The sequence below is a fragment of the Lepidochelys olivacea genome (assembly GCF_965140295.1).
Source record: "Lepidochelys olivacea isolate rLepOli2 genome assembly, chromosome: 16".
Classification (NCBI taxonomy): domain Eukaryota; kingdom Metazoa; phylum Chordata; order Testudines; family Cheloniidae; genus Lepidochelys; species Lepidochelys olivacea.
Window position 1 is genome coordinate 19878121 of NC_140426.1, and position 13106 is coordinate 19891226.

Here is a 13106-nt window from a genome sequence, read left to right on the forward strand (position 1 = left end):
ACTGAGCTCATTTGATACATGGCCCACTGGGGGGCTATCAGACAGTAACACCTTTCACTTATTAACAGGCTGGGCGAGATCTGGACCACTCACCCAGAAGTCAAGTCTGTATAGCTCACTCCATCAGCCATCCTGTCCCACCAGAAGTGAGGCTGTTTGGCCAAGCTCCTACAGATGTCCGAATATGCATCCTTTTAAAGTTAACGTGGTTCAGTGAAAGACCCACCTAGTGGTTGATTCTGGAAACTACGAGGGTCAGTTGCCCATATGAATTGTATTTTGGGAGCTGAGGAGCAGCTTGGCTGACTGTTAAGCAGCAGGCAAAGGCTACCTCCTGTAGTTTGTCCACTGTGTATTCTTGTGTACAGATTCAGCTGCTTCTTTCCTCCCATTTGAAAGCTTCAGTGGTCCAGAAATCAGCTGCCATGGGATTTTTAAAACAGGTTTTGAACATGGATTAGGGTTGCCAATTTTGGTTGGGCGTATTTCTGGAGGTTTCATCACATGACATAATCTTTAAAGATTAATCTTTAATTGCTGGAGACTCCAGGACAATCCGGGAGGGTTGGCAACTCTAACATGGATTGGTGCAGTCCACATTGACAAAACCATATCTGAAACTAAATTAGCCAGAGGCATTTGAAAACACAGCTGGAATCCCAGTATGGACAGGGTGCTTAATACAACCTAGAACAAAACACAGGACTAGACATGCATCACAGGACTCTAATGATTGTCCTACGATATCCATCATGTCACCAAAACTCCTCTGATGTGTAGAAGCTGAGGAACTCACAGCTACTGGAGCCATATTTTTCTATGCATCATTCACTCTGTGACCCAGCGGGAGGAAGCCAAAAGTAATTACAGAAAGGAAAAGGCTTATTCCTGAATTAATATTTGTTATTTGTATTCCAAATACCTTACAATGTAAATAGACAAGACAGGGCAAAGGAAGGACTGTTATCCTCATTTCACAGATGGGGAAACTGAGGCACAGAGCAATTATGTGACTTGCTCAAAGGCCTGGTAGAGCCAAGAATTGAACCCTGCTCTGCTGAGTTTCAGTGCCATGTCCTAACCCGAAAAGCACCCGTCCCATCTGTATTAATGACTGAAAGGAAGCCATTGGGTGGTAGAAAAAGGGATGCTGGGAATAATACAGACAGCTGTTAAATAATAACAGAGATGGGCTTGAACCAAAACTTTACATCTGAGCAGCTTTGACCGCTCAGACAGATGAAAACTTTCAGGCCTCTAATAATAACAGTAATGCGTCGAGTTTAGCCTGGGGTTCAGGCTTATGAAGAAGCTGCAGTCATTCTAAATCGCACGTCGCCCCAGACAGCCTTTCCCTCGAAGCTGCTGGAGGAAGCAGCTGAGCTGGTCAACAGGTTTGTTCTCCCAGTAGCCTCCTGCATAATGGCCAGTGAAGCACCAGTCAACGTACGTACGTACGTACGTACGTGTGTGTGTGAGAGAGAGAGAGAGAGCGCCTTTGCTGGCCTAGAGCCAGGGCCCTACCAAATTCACAACCCATTTGGGTAAATTTCACGGTCATCACATTTTTAAAATCTGGAATTTCACAATTTCAGATATTTAAATCTTAATGTTGTAACCATGGGGGTCCCAACCCAAAAGAGGGTCATGGGGGGGGGGGAGGAGGTCACAAGGCTATTGTAGGGTGGTCAGAGTATTGCCACACTTATTTCTGCCCTGCCACCCCTCCCCAGCCACCCAGCTCTGAGGCAAGGCAGGAGTAAGGATGGCTATTCCACAGCCCCCCTACAATAGCCAGATTTCACAGGGGACACCAGACTTCAAGGTCCGTGACACGTTTTTCACAGCCGTGAATTTGGTAGGGCCCTATGTCTAGCCCTCGCTAGAAGACTCCTGTCTGCTGTTCATACAGCTAGGAGCACAGGCTTGCAAAGGGAATCTGCACAAGTTATCCTTTCGTCAGTGGGCAAACCACTGCTTGAATGCCCTCCAGCAGCAGTGCAGTTTGCAAATAATTAACGTTACCCGCAGAGTCCACGGTGATCCCTACAGCAACAAGGGGGGGGATTGTAGTAATTGAAACGACTGTAATGGCCGTCGCTGTACACTTTGCAGGCTAGTTAATTGATGTCATACGATTGGGGGAAATGGGGCCAAGTACGCTTCCTCTGCCCCCTTAATGGACATGGTGCTATAGCATTGGGGCACCTTTGGTATTTCATACAAATGGAGGGCTGATACGGCTCTCAAGAGGTCATCTAGTCTGGTGGTTCTCAACCAGGGGTCCAGGCGGGGCCTCCTGGGGGGCTGCGAGTAGGTTTCAGGGGATCTGCCAAGCAGGACCAGCATTAGACTTGCTGGGGCCCAGGGCAGAAAGCCGAAGCCTCACTGCATGGGTCTGAAGCCTGGGGCCCTGAGCCCTGCCACAGGGGCTGAAGCCGAAGCCTGAGAAATGTAGCTTCACGGGGGCCCCAGTGGTGTTGGGCGCCAGGCAATTGCACTGCTTGCTTCCCCCTAACACTGGCTTTTATGTGCAGAAAGGCAGTTATTGTGGCCCAGGTGGGCCGTGGAGTTTTTATAGCATGTTGGTGGGGGGTGCAGCTCAGAAAGAAAAAGATTGAGAACCCCTGATCTAGGCCAGTTCCCTGCACTGAGGCAGGATTAAGTATACCTAAACTGTCCCTGCCAGGTGTTGGTCTAATCTGTTCTCAAAAACCTCCCGTGATGGGGATTCCACAACCTCCTTAGACAACCTGGTCCAGGGCTTAACTATTCAAGAAAGTTTTTCCTAATATTTACCCTAAATCTCCATGTTACACACTAAACCAGTTATTTCTTGTGCTTGGGGGAGCGTGGAGAACAACTGATCACCATCCTCGTCATAACAACCTTTTACCCATTTGAAAACTGCTATCACGTCTCCTCTCAGCTGTCTCTGACTAAAACTTGCCCAGTCCTTTCAGTCTTTCCTCAGAGGTCATGTTTTCATTTTGTTGCTCTCCACAGGTCGCTCTCCAATTTGTCCACCTCTTTCCTGAAGCGTGGTGCCCAAAACTGGACGCAGGACTTCGGCTGAGGCCCCACCAGTGCCGAGTAGAGCAGAAATTCCTGTGCCTTCCTTCTGACACTCATGGATTGAAACAGTTCATATTACATCCGAGATTCACACAAACACAAGGCCTCCATGTCATTGGCGGTGTCCACTTTAAATGAGCGCACAGAGGTTTGCATGTACAAAACTCAAGTGAGCTTGTGTAAAAACTCACCTTGCTTCCGTCCTTTTAGTGGTGTCTGGGGGCCTATTATAGAAATGAAAACAAACTACTGTTGTCAAGAGCTGGCGTAGATCAAACCTTCCCCTGCATCTGCTTTCCTCAGCCAGTGACAAGATAAGTATCCTCCAAATCTGCAAAAGGCTACAGAAGGGCCAATTCTTCTCTCAGTTATTACACAGTAATGTCAACTGACATGCTATATATAAGTCCCCAAATCTGCCCAGCTGAGGCTCTGGAGGATCAAGTGGGAGCAAATTCCAGAGTCAAGGACCCTTCTCTAAACACACCCTGCTGCCCCCAGGCCCTGTGGGTGTGTGGGGGGAACAGACAGCAAAAGCATTATGGCAGATCTAGGGGGAGTCAGCCTCTGAGTGAGACCCTCAGGGTTAGGTGAGAACGAGCTCCTTGAAGTGCCCCCTTGAGGCAGAGCAGGAACCAGGGGAGGACACGAGCCCAGCTATTATGTGTTTGTAATGCCAACAAATCCCGGTCGTCAGTGGACGGGATCGAACCTGGCACCTCGGGAGCTTAGTGTGTGAGCCTCTAGTGCATGAGCTAAAAGCCAACCGCCTGTTAGCTAAGGCAGTTGGGCAGACTCATTTTCTCTCTCTCTCTAAGTGGTCTCGGTGACACTAGATGGGACAGACACCACCCCAGAAGGTGTGGGGTTACATGTTCACATCGATCTCCTTTGCTTAAAAGACACGTGCACAGTGGGCCGTTCGGGCCTAACTCCCTGGTGTGCATGCCGGTGGATGTTTGTTCACATATTTGCACATGCAGGTAGAGAGGCTGGGGGTGAGATGGGGTGAAAATTTGGAAGCCACAGTCACCTGGCAGAATCAGGCCTGCAGCATGGGCAGGCTGAAGTCAGCAATTGTGTTCCCAGCATATACATAAAAATCAGAAATAAAAAATTAAACCATAGCAACAAAAGGCGCTCGCATGGCAACAGCAGCACCTGCTGCAAAACAAACAGTAACAAAGAGGCTCTGGGGGGAAAAAAGTCTTGGTCAGTTACTTAAGGTTTTTTAAGGTAACGTGGAGTTTTGTGCCGCAGATCTACAGGAGCCTGGAATGAACACATTGACTCAGTGATAATGCAAAGAACCATCCACTTTGTACTGGCCCAGCTACAGAGCCCTAAGTGAAACTCTTGTCCTAGCATGCTCCAGGTCTTGTGTAAAGCCTGGACTGGAACCTCCTTGGACATGGTGTGTGCCTTGATGGTCTCACGTTCTTGCCAAGGACACTCTGTGACGTTCTTCCCGAACGTCACAGAGTGTGAGAAGACAGGAACAATGAGGCAAATGTCGAAATCAGCGGGAGTTTTGCCGGATTAAAAGAAATGGCGAGTACAACTTGCTGGCTCCAGGACTGTGGTACAGGGACAAACTGCCCCCCTTAACTCAGCAGGAGGCCCCGTGCAAAGTAGAGTTCAGCGGGACCTGAGGGTGCCAGCGAAGGTCTCTGCCCTGGGTAGGGTGACCAGCTAGCATGTGTGAAAAATCGGGACAGAGGGTGGGGGGTAATAGGAGCCCATATTAAAAAAAGGCCCCCAAAATCGGTACTGTCCCTATAAAATTGGGATGTCTGGTCACCCTAGCCTTGGGTGGTGATAGTTTACAGTGGATGGATGCAATACACAAAATAAAAGGGTGGCAGAGAGATCTGCAGCCAGTGATGGGAAGCCAGATGCAGGGAGTGGCTTTGAAGGAGGAGGGAGAGGAAATTTGGAGCCCTGGAGGGAGGAAGATGAGCCAAGCACAGCAGGCAGCGTGAAGGGAGGTACAAAGTCAAGAGTGGGAGTGGTGAGGGGAGAAACCTAATGGCTGATTATCTGGAGCGGGTGCAGGAGGAAGAGAGATGCGAGGGAGGAAGGGGTGGAGCTGTTTGGTGCTGGAGGCCCTGATGCAGCATGCAGGCATTTCAGCTGGGATTTAAGCACAGGCCTAATTGCTTCATTATTAGGGATGTGCCTAAAATTAAGCCTGTGCTTAAAGGCGAGAACGAGGAACTGATATCTGGATGTAGGCAGAGGAAGTGAGTGGCAGGAGTCAGTCAGGTGAGTGATGTGATCGGAGCAGAGGGGAGAGCCAATGTTGGTCAGGGGTATTAGCATCTACACAGCAGTACTTAGCTAAACAATCCCTGTCTGCTCTGGTCAGAGAAACCAGGCTTCAACAGCACCTCTCCCAGAATCCCAGCAGAAGGGGTGAGCCTTCTGGTTTGTGTCTTCAAGGGCCCATGTGCCAGGGGATAACACCTACGCACCCGGACACTATGCATGGAACTCTAACACATTTCTCTTTCCTGAATGGATAAAGCACAGGGTGCAAATCATACAGAAACAAACATCCTGAATGCAATGCCCCTCGCTCTAGCTCAGCCCTCCCTGGGGAGCCCTGGACCATCTCAGTGTAAGTGGGCATAGTCCCCCACCTCATCAGGCTCCCTCATCTTGAGGTGGTGAAAATGGCTGAAGTCCTCAAAACAGATTAACTCCTGCCCTTTCCAGTCCTTCTGTCAGATGATCCCTGGATCAGCCTTTTCAGGTGATCCCAGACCTCTACCGGATGACTTCACTGCCAGGTATTCCCCCCCCCAACCAGTTTTCCTGGCTGGGAGCCAGTCTGTTGTCTAGGATGTTTGTAACTGAGTAGAGAGGACCACCTGGAAGACCACCTGCATCTGATGAAGTGAGCTGTAGCTCACGAAAGCTTATGCCCAAATAAATTGGTTCGTCTCTAAGGTGCCACAAGTACTCCTTTTCTTTTTGCGAATACAGACTAACACGGCTGTTACTCTGACACCTGGAGTTAATGACTCTCTGTTTGTCACTGCTGTATGACTAGGCCTTGGAATTTCAGTCCAACATGGAGGTAAAACGCACAACAGAGAGGTCAACTTGCCCCCACATTCAGAATGGAATTTGCAGTTTGGTAAAGACACAGAGTTCGTAAGTGGTACAGACAGATGCCCAAATTGCTAGCAGTGGCTGCATTTCAGCACAGCTGCAGCTAACATGTAACTGGTTTCCATGTATAGGCCCGAATGACTCAGCCCTTCTGCAGTACCTCCATTCTCTCGGAGCAAGGTAACCTTGAAACTACTTCATCCTCGTAACAATTAGGGAAATGGAATGAGAGCACCGAGGGATCGATGCTCACTCATCTAGGCTGCAACATCAGTGAAAAGAAATAATAATGAATTCCTTTGTTATCCTGTTTTCAATTACATCCCAAGGTTTATTGTCTTTCGAGAACCAATAATGCAGGCAAGGCCCACCCCCTGAGTAGCTGGGTATTGTGTAGATTTAATGAACAGATTGGACCATGGAATGCAGCCCCTCTGGAATTTAAAACAACAAAATAGTACGGACAGCTCAGAACACTCCTGATTCCTGAATCTGTTCTGATCTTGGCCCCCCCCCCCCCCAAGCTCCCGTGAGTCTGTGCGCGTGCGCACACGCCCAAATACCATTCTTATTCTTCATGGATAGATCAGGGACCAGCCTCTTGGTAGGTGTACATCAGCATAGCACCGGCAGGCATGCATCAGCGTTCCCGTCGTCCCCCCCGTCAGTACCTGGCCTGTGGCGGGAAAGCGAATGATCCAACCAGCGGATCAAGTTCGGCGACGAATCCTGGTCATGTGCTACCTGAGGCATGTTGCCCATGTGCTAAGCAGCATCAGCATAGCACCATTGAAGCCAGCTGAGGATCTGGCCCAAGATCTGCTCTATAATCCACAGCCAACGAGCCTAGAAAGTGTTGTAACACACAGCTCAGAGTGCAAAGCTGCAATCCCTGTCCTTGTAGCTGAGATTCACTGCACTGACCGCCGTGTGTTACTGTTGGAGCGGTCTGAAATATTCAGCTCAAACCACAAAGATGCTTGGACGTGGTTTTAACTTGATCTGTGTTTGAGACCTCATGGAACATAAACTGAGCTTGGCCTCATAGCTGGGAAGCCAATGAGCATCGTAATCTTCAAGCGGCCCCTTCCATTGTAATTATCACTCCTACTTACAGCACCCAGTATCCCCCCTACAGGTTTCAAGCTGGTCCCTGAAGACCTCCCAGGTAAGAATTCTGGTAGTGATGATGGTGGTCCTCAGGGCTTGCTGGAGGATTTTGGGGGGATCTGGCTGTGGTTGGTCACTCTTGATTTGTTTGAGTTTGTCTCCATTGGCTCTCTAGGGGTTGGCGGCTTTCCAAGCCTCTCTGAACCAAGCTGCAGCACATAGCTTGCGAAACTCATGCTCAGCCCAACCAGAGGGTTGCGACTCCCAGCCAAGCGACCCTAGAATTGGGAATGCAACTGCGAGATCAGCAGTACCAAATGAGAGACAATCAGCCCTATGAGGAGTCACGGTGAAACCCAATCAGCCCTATGAGGAGGGGCCAGCCCCATGCAATGCAATTACATTCAAAGTAAACCCTCAAAGTAGTGCTTAAGTGAGACTTGATTGGTGCATGGGCCAGTTCATCTGCAAAGTGGTGAACTTTGCCATAATGAAAAAGGCTGTTTTACCCTCCCAGTGAAAGGTATGCCATTCCAGTTGAGCAGGGATCACACCTGCTGAAGCATCTCTGTTCCTCCACTCCACTGACCGTCACTTGTTTCCATCAACCGTTATTGATAAAATTACTTAACAGTCACCTAATAAATAAACACACGTTCATAATTAATTATAACAATAGATTCTTAAGCACTAATGAACAATCATTCTCTCCAGCAGCGTTATGACCAGAAGGATAATACTTTGCACTTGTATTTGCACCAGATGGGCATGTTTTTAGGAGAGTTATCAAACTAAAAAAAAAAAGCAGAACTGCTCGAAAGAAGCGAGAGCACACAGCACGGTACTAAAGGAGCACAAAGTAATGACCGCCTGCTCCGCAAGTCATGTTATTAGCCACATGAATGGGAAAGAAACAACAAACTGAGCATCAAACAAGTGTTCAAAAGGCTTAGTTTGCACCCAGGTAATGATCGGCTGCAGCTGTGTGGGAAGAGGGCTGCAGAAGCAAGCCCTAATGCTTGTTAATTTCAAGTGGCATCCACTATGTGAGTCAGGCAGCAGGAGTGAAGGGATGGAGTGGGAAGGCCTAAGCAGACAGCACTGTATGGCAATGAAAGTGTTGCTGCTTCTGTTGCATGCTAAAAGGAGTCACATACAATTCTGGCCTGGCAGGCCAGCCAGAAAGCGCTGGAACAATATTAGGTGGGTTTGGGATTTGGAAAGAGCTGTATAGAGAATACAGATGGGATTGCATAAAATTGAGTTGCAGACAATTTGGCTTTATTGAAACCCACGTTAAATGAATGCTTTTTAAAGGATTATATTTTCCATGCTCCCAGAGCCAAACCAAATACCGTGAGACATATTTAAATGCTTGCCTGCTAAAATAACAATTTTCCTGCAAATCAAAAGGTAACGCACGATAAAAGACGGCCCCGATAAAAGAACAGTTTAGCCTGTGTGCCAAATGGAAACATACTAATAAAGAGCCAAGGCCTTTTAAAGACTTGTTGGGTTTTTTTAAAGTAATAAAAAGAATAATATTTTTGTGCAGTAGGGTCTGTCTGTCTGGTCTCACATAAAGGTCTATCTGTGTATCTATCTAATCCCAGTGAGGCTAAAAAAGAATGATTATGCCCTCTGTGGTCACTGAGCTAGCAACTAAAGTCATACTTCACCATAGTCCCTTGTGTGCCATTTGTCCCTATCACAGAAACACAATATACACTTCAGTGCTGCACCGCTTAATTGGCTCAAGAAGCAGTCTTGTCTGAATTACCAACAGCCAGTTGAAATACTAATGCTCATCTAGAGAAAAGTGGGAAAAAGCGCTTTGAGTAACTGTGCAATCTTTATTCTGTCCCTGGCAGTAAAACAACAAAAAAACTTCTGCACTTCTCCCTCTTTATTATACAGAGGAAACTTTGGTCATTTCATTTAGTGGGAACAAAGCCACTTGGTCCATGACAAAAAAATTTGTTCAGAGGGTCCCTGGTCTGGTACGGGTTAGTTGGAAGAAAGGATACTGGGCTATATGGACCATTGGTCTGATTCAGTATGGCCATTCTTACATTCTTCTGTCAAAGAAAGTATTTAAGAAATACCTTCCAAGAAGGAAGAATCCAGGAGACTATAATACAAAACCAAAAGAACCCAGAATAATACTTTCTAAGAGGCAAACTTTAACAGAGACCTTGACATTTTTACCCATGGAACCCCACAAGTGGGCACAAAGAGCATGTGAGTGTGAAGACCATTGCTCATGCATTTAGTATACTAGCTATCTAGTTATTGCATTTTGGGTGCACAAATGATTATGTGTGCAAAACTGCATGCCCAAATTTACAAAAGGCCAGGTACAAAACTGGTTGGAAAAATCAGTCCATAAATGTTCTTCTGTTTAAGATAAAAGCTTGTGTGTGTGTGGTTTTTATTTTTAACCTCCTTGATGCTGAATATGTAGGACTTTACCCATTGTGAAAAAAATCCCCCAGCAGAATTATTTGCTGCCCACGTTTTATTAAAAGGAATTAGGACTTGGATATGTTAACTGCATTGCTAGTGGCAACAGGTCTTCAAGCCATAAAATAAGAACTAAACATACTTGGACATGACAAATGAGATAGGAGGCTATTTTACCTGGCCAGCAGCGTTGCCTTGTGCAATAACAGACGTGCTGCTGTTTCTAAAGCTCTCCTCTGCTGCTTTGTTCCTACCCTGCCTGGCCCTCCTTACTCCTGCTAATAGTTCTGTCTGCTGGGAGGAGTCTCATTCGGGTTGAGATTCCACTTTCACATACACCAGTGGTTTGAGAGCAGCCTCAGCTCCATTTCGTGAGAAGACTCACATGAGTAAAGGCGGCAGGACTGATCTCTAAAGCATGTGGGCAAGGTTCTCAGCGAGCATTTGCTAGGTTTACCCTAGCTGAGAACCTGGCTGGGTATTTGTTGAATCTTAAAAGTGACTAATGCAAGAAAGCAATAGCGCTGGAGACACATAGCAGGAAGAAGTCATGCAGTCCCTCCTCAACACCTATGCAGCTCTGCCAGTGCCAGCAGGTTTCCCGAGGAATGCTGTGACCCTTCCAACCTGACAAGACTTATTTTGATTATTTTTTGCATGAAGATCAGGGCTCCATTGTGTTAAGTGCTGTACATACACACAGTAAAAGACAAGTCCTTGCCCTGAAGAGTTTACAATCTAAAGCACTATTCTTTTTATTTACATGATGATAAAATCTAGAGGCCCTCTCAAGGCCGCATTGTGCAAGGTGCAAGCAAAAAGATGACAAGGTGGGTGAGGTAATATCTTTCATTGAACCAGCTTCTGTTGGTGGAAGACAAACTTTTGAGCTCCACAGAGCTCTTTTTCAGGTCAAAAAGACATTCCTTCTGCCAGAGAGTTCATAGTCTAGAGTTATAACAAGACACAGCGGATGGAAGAAACAGACATAAGGCTTGGGAATGGGTGGGAAGGACAAGGTAACAGTATGAATGCATTCTGTATAATAATCAGTAGTGTCCCCCCTGCCCACCAGCCAAGCAATTGTCCTGAACATCAACATTCCATCTATTTCAACCCTGGACTATAGCCAAGCAAAGACTGGCCAGTGATGGCTGTGCTGGGGCTCTGTGGTAGGGGTTGAGATTTTTAATTTATTTATTGTTTCAGTTTTACCCTCCTGCCACAAATATAGGCCACCAAATTTTATTTTGATTGTGATCTGAAACATAATATAACGTAACACCTTATTAAAACAGAAATAATTTAAAAATTATATATAATTTTATGCAGTTTGCTTACTTTTTGCACTTCACTTAACTAAGTCACTAGACTGGTCAGTTTCACTTTTTGTTTAAAATCCATTTCACTTCCTGTTTCAAATGCACTAGTGCAATACTTTTGTGCTGGTGTCCAAAACTGGGAATGGTTCAGTTAAAAAAGACCCTGTTTTTATTGATTTTAATACAACCACAATGGCTTTTTTATTCATGTTCTATACTTTTTTCAAACCCCTCCAAACACAAATTCTCCCTCTCTCCTTTATTTAAAAAAAAAAAAAAAAGAAAAAGAAAAAGACTGAATTTAGGGCCTAAATTACTTGGCATTGTCCCTTTAAAAAGGTTCAATATTACTTCATGGCTGGAATGACAGAAATAAACCTGCTAATAAAGTGGAAAACCAATAACTTTTAGCCTTTTTGTCCTTTCAGAAGAGTTACACTGTGGAGCCTATACAGTAATTATACTGCAGTTAGCTAAAAGTTAAATTAAAAATTAGTCACTCCTGCCCCTCCCCTCTAGAAAAGAAGTTGGCAATAAATTAAAAACAGTTTTATTTACCTTGAACTATTCAGCCAAGAATGCACATTATTTAGGGACTGGAATAAAAAGCCATTCACTCTAGTTCAATTGGCCATTTAGTTCAATTTGTGTGTGTTACTGTAGGTAATTACTATGGTAATAATGTACTGTAATCTGTGTTGATTTGGAACTTATCCTGTTTCTGTATTAATAATAAGTGCTATATATGTACTAATTACCAGTTTGTTACCATGGTTATTAGTGTAGATGCCATGTTAACGATACCCTGGGAACATAAAGCAATCGCATTTTTTGAATTAAATCTTTGTGGTCTCTTTAGTGCTAAAAGCCCAATTCACATAAAATAATGATGAAGAAAATGAGATCATTGACTCGGACTTGCCAGCAAGCTGATTAGCTGAACTGCATAAATATACCCATCCTGAAAAATTAAAACCTCCAAAACATTTTCCATGGTTGCTAAGTAACTTCCCAAAGATTACATCACTTACAGGAATATGTGGTGTCAAATATGTCCTGCACACATATTTATAGGCCATATAGTACGTGGAATGTATATTCTATATAAAACTCGGTCATTTCCTCTGGTGCCATAGGTGTAATCTGCTGGATCATGGCCCGAGATGTATAAACAAGAATCCCTTAACTTTCCTGTCACAAATAATCTACCCACTTGAAGGAGTCAATGGAAGACAATTCCTAGACTTTAAAGGCCAGATGGGGCCAGCATTATCTCTTCAGTGCAACACAGGCCAAAGGATTTCACTCAGTAATTCCTCCAGTGGAGGAGATTATTGTCCCCTAACAGGTAAATGAACACACGTTGTTCAAATTAAATTTATCATCACTTCTTTTTTTAAGTGATCTGGTGGAAATAAATAATACTGTGATGGATTGGCTCGTGTGCTGCTGCTCTCTACTGGATGGAATCAGAATTGCTCAACTGTGTGTTACAGGTCCCATTCTGCTAACAGAGATTCTCCACTAGTTCATGTGGTAATATCCTGCATATATGGAACACAAGGATGTGAGTTGTAGCCCTGCATAAGCTCATAGACGTTTAGGTCAGGAGGGACCATCGTGATTATCTAGTCTAACCTCCTGCACGTTGCAGGCCACAGAACCTCACCGACCCCTACTGGCCGTGATGTGCAGCATAGTTGGACATGGATTTGTCATTACTTTATTAAGCCCATAAAATCTCCCCTTTAGGGAGGTGAAGCAACTACCTCAAAGGTGTCAGCATCATTGCCAGGATGAGACTTGAGGAGTTCCTGGTTCTCAGCCCTGCCCTCCTGACCACTAGATCACATCTTTTTCAAATATTGCTGTAGAAGGATATACTTCCACTGTCCTAGTATGCATCCAGATACAGGGCCACATTTCACTCACTGACACCTGATCATGTCAGGATGGTTGCACATGGCTACCTGGGAATAGAATATGCTCGGAGCTTTCTCTTTAAGGTTTAAAGAAAAG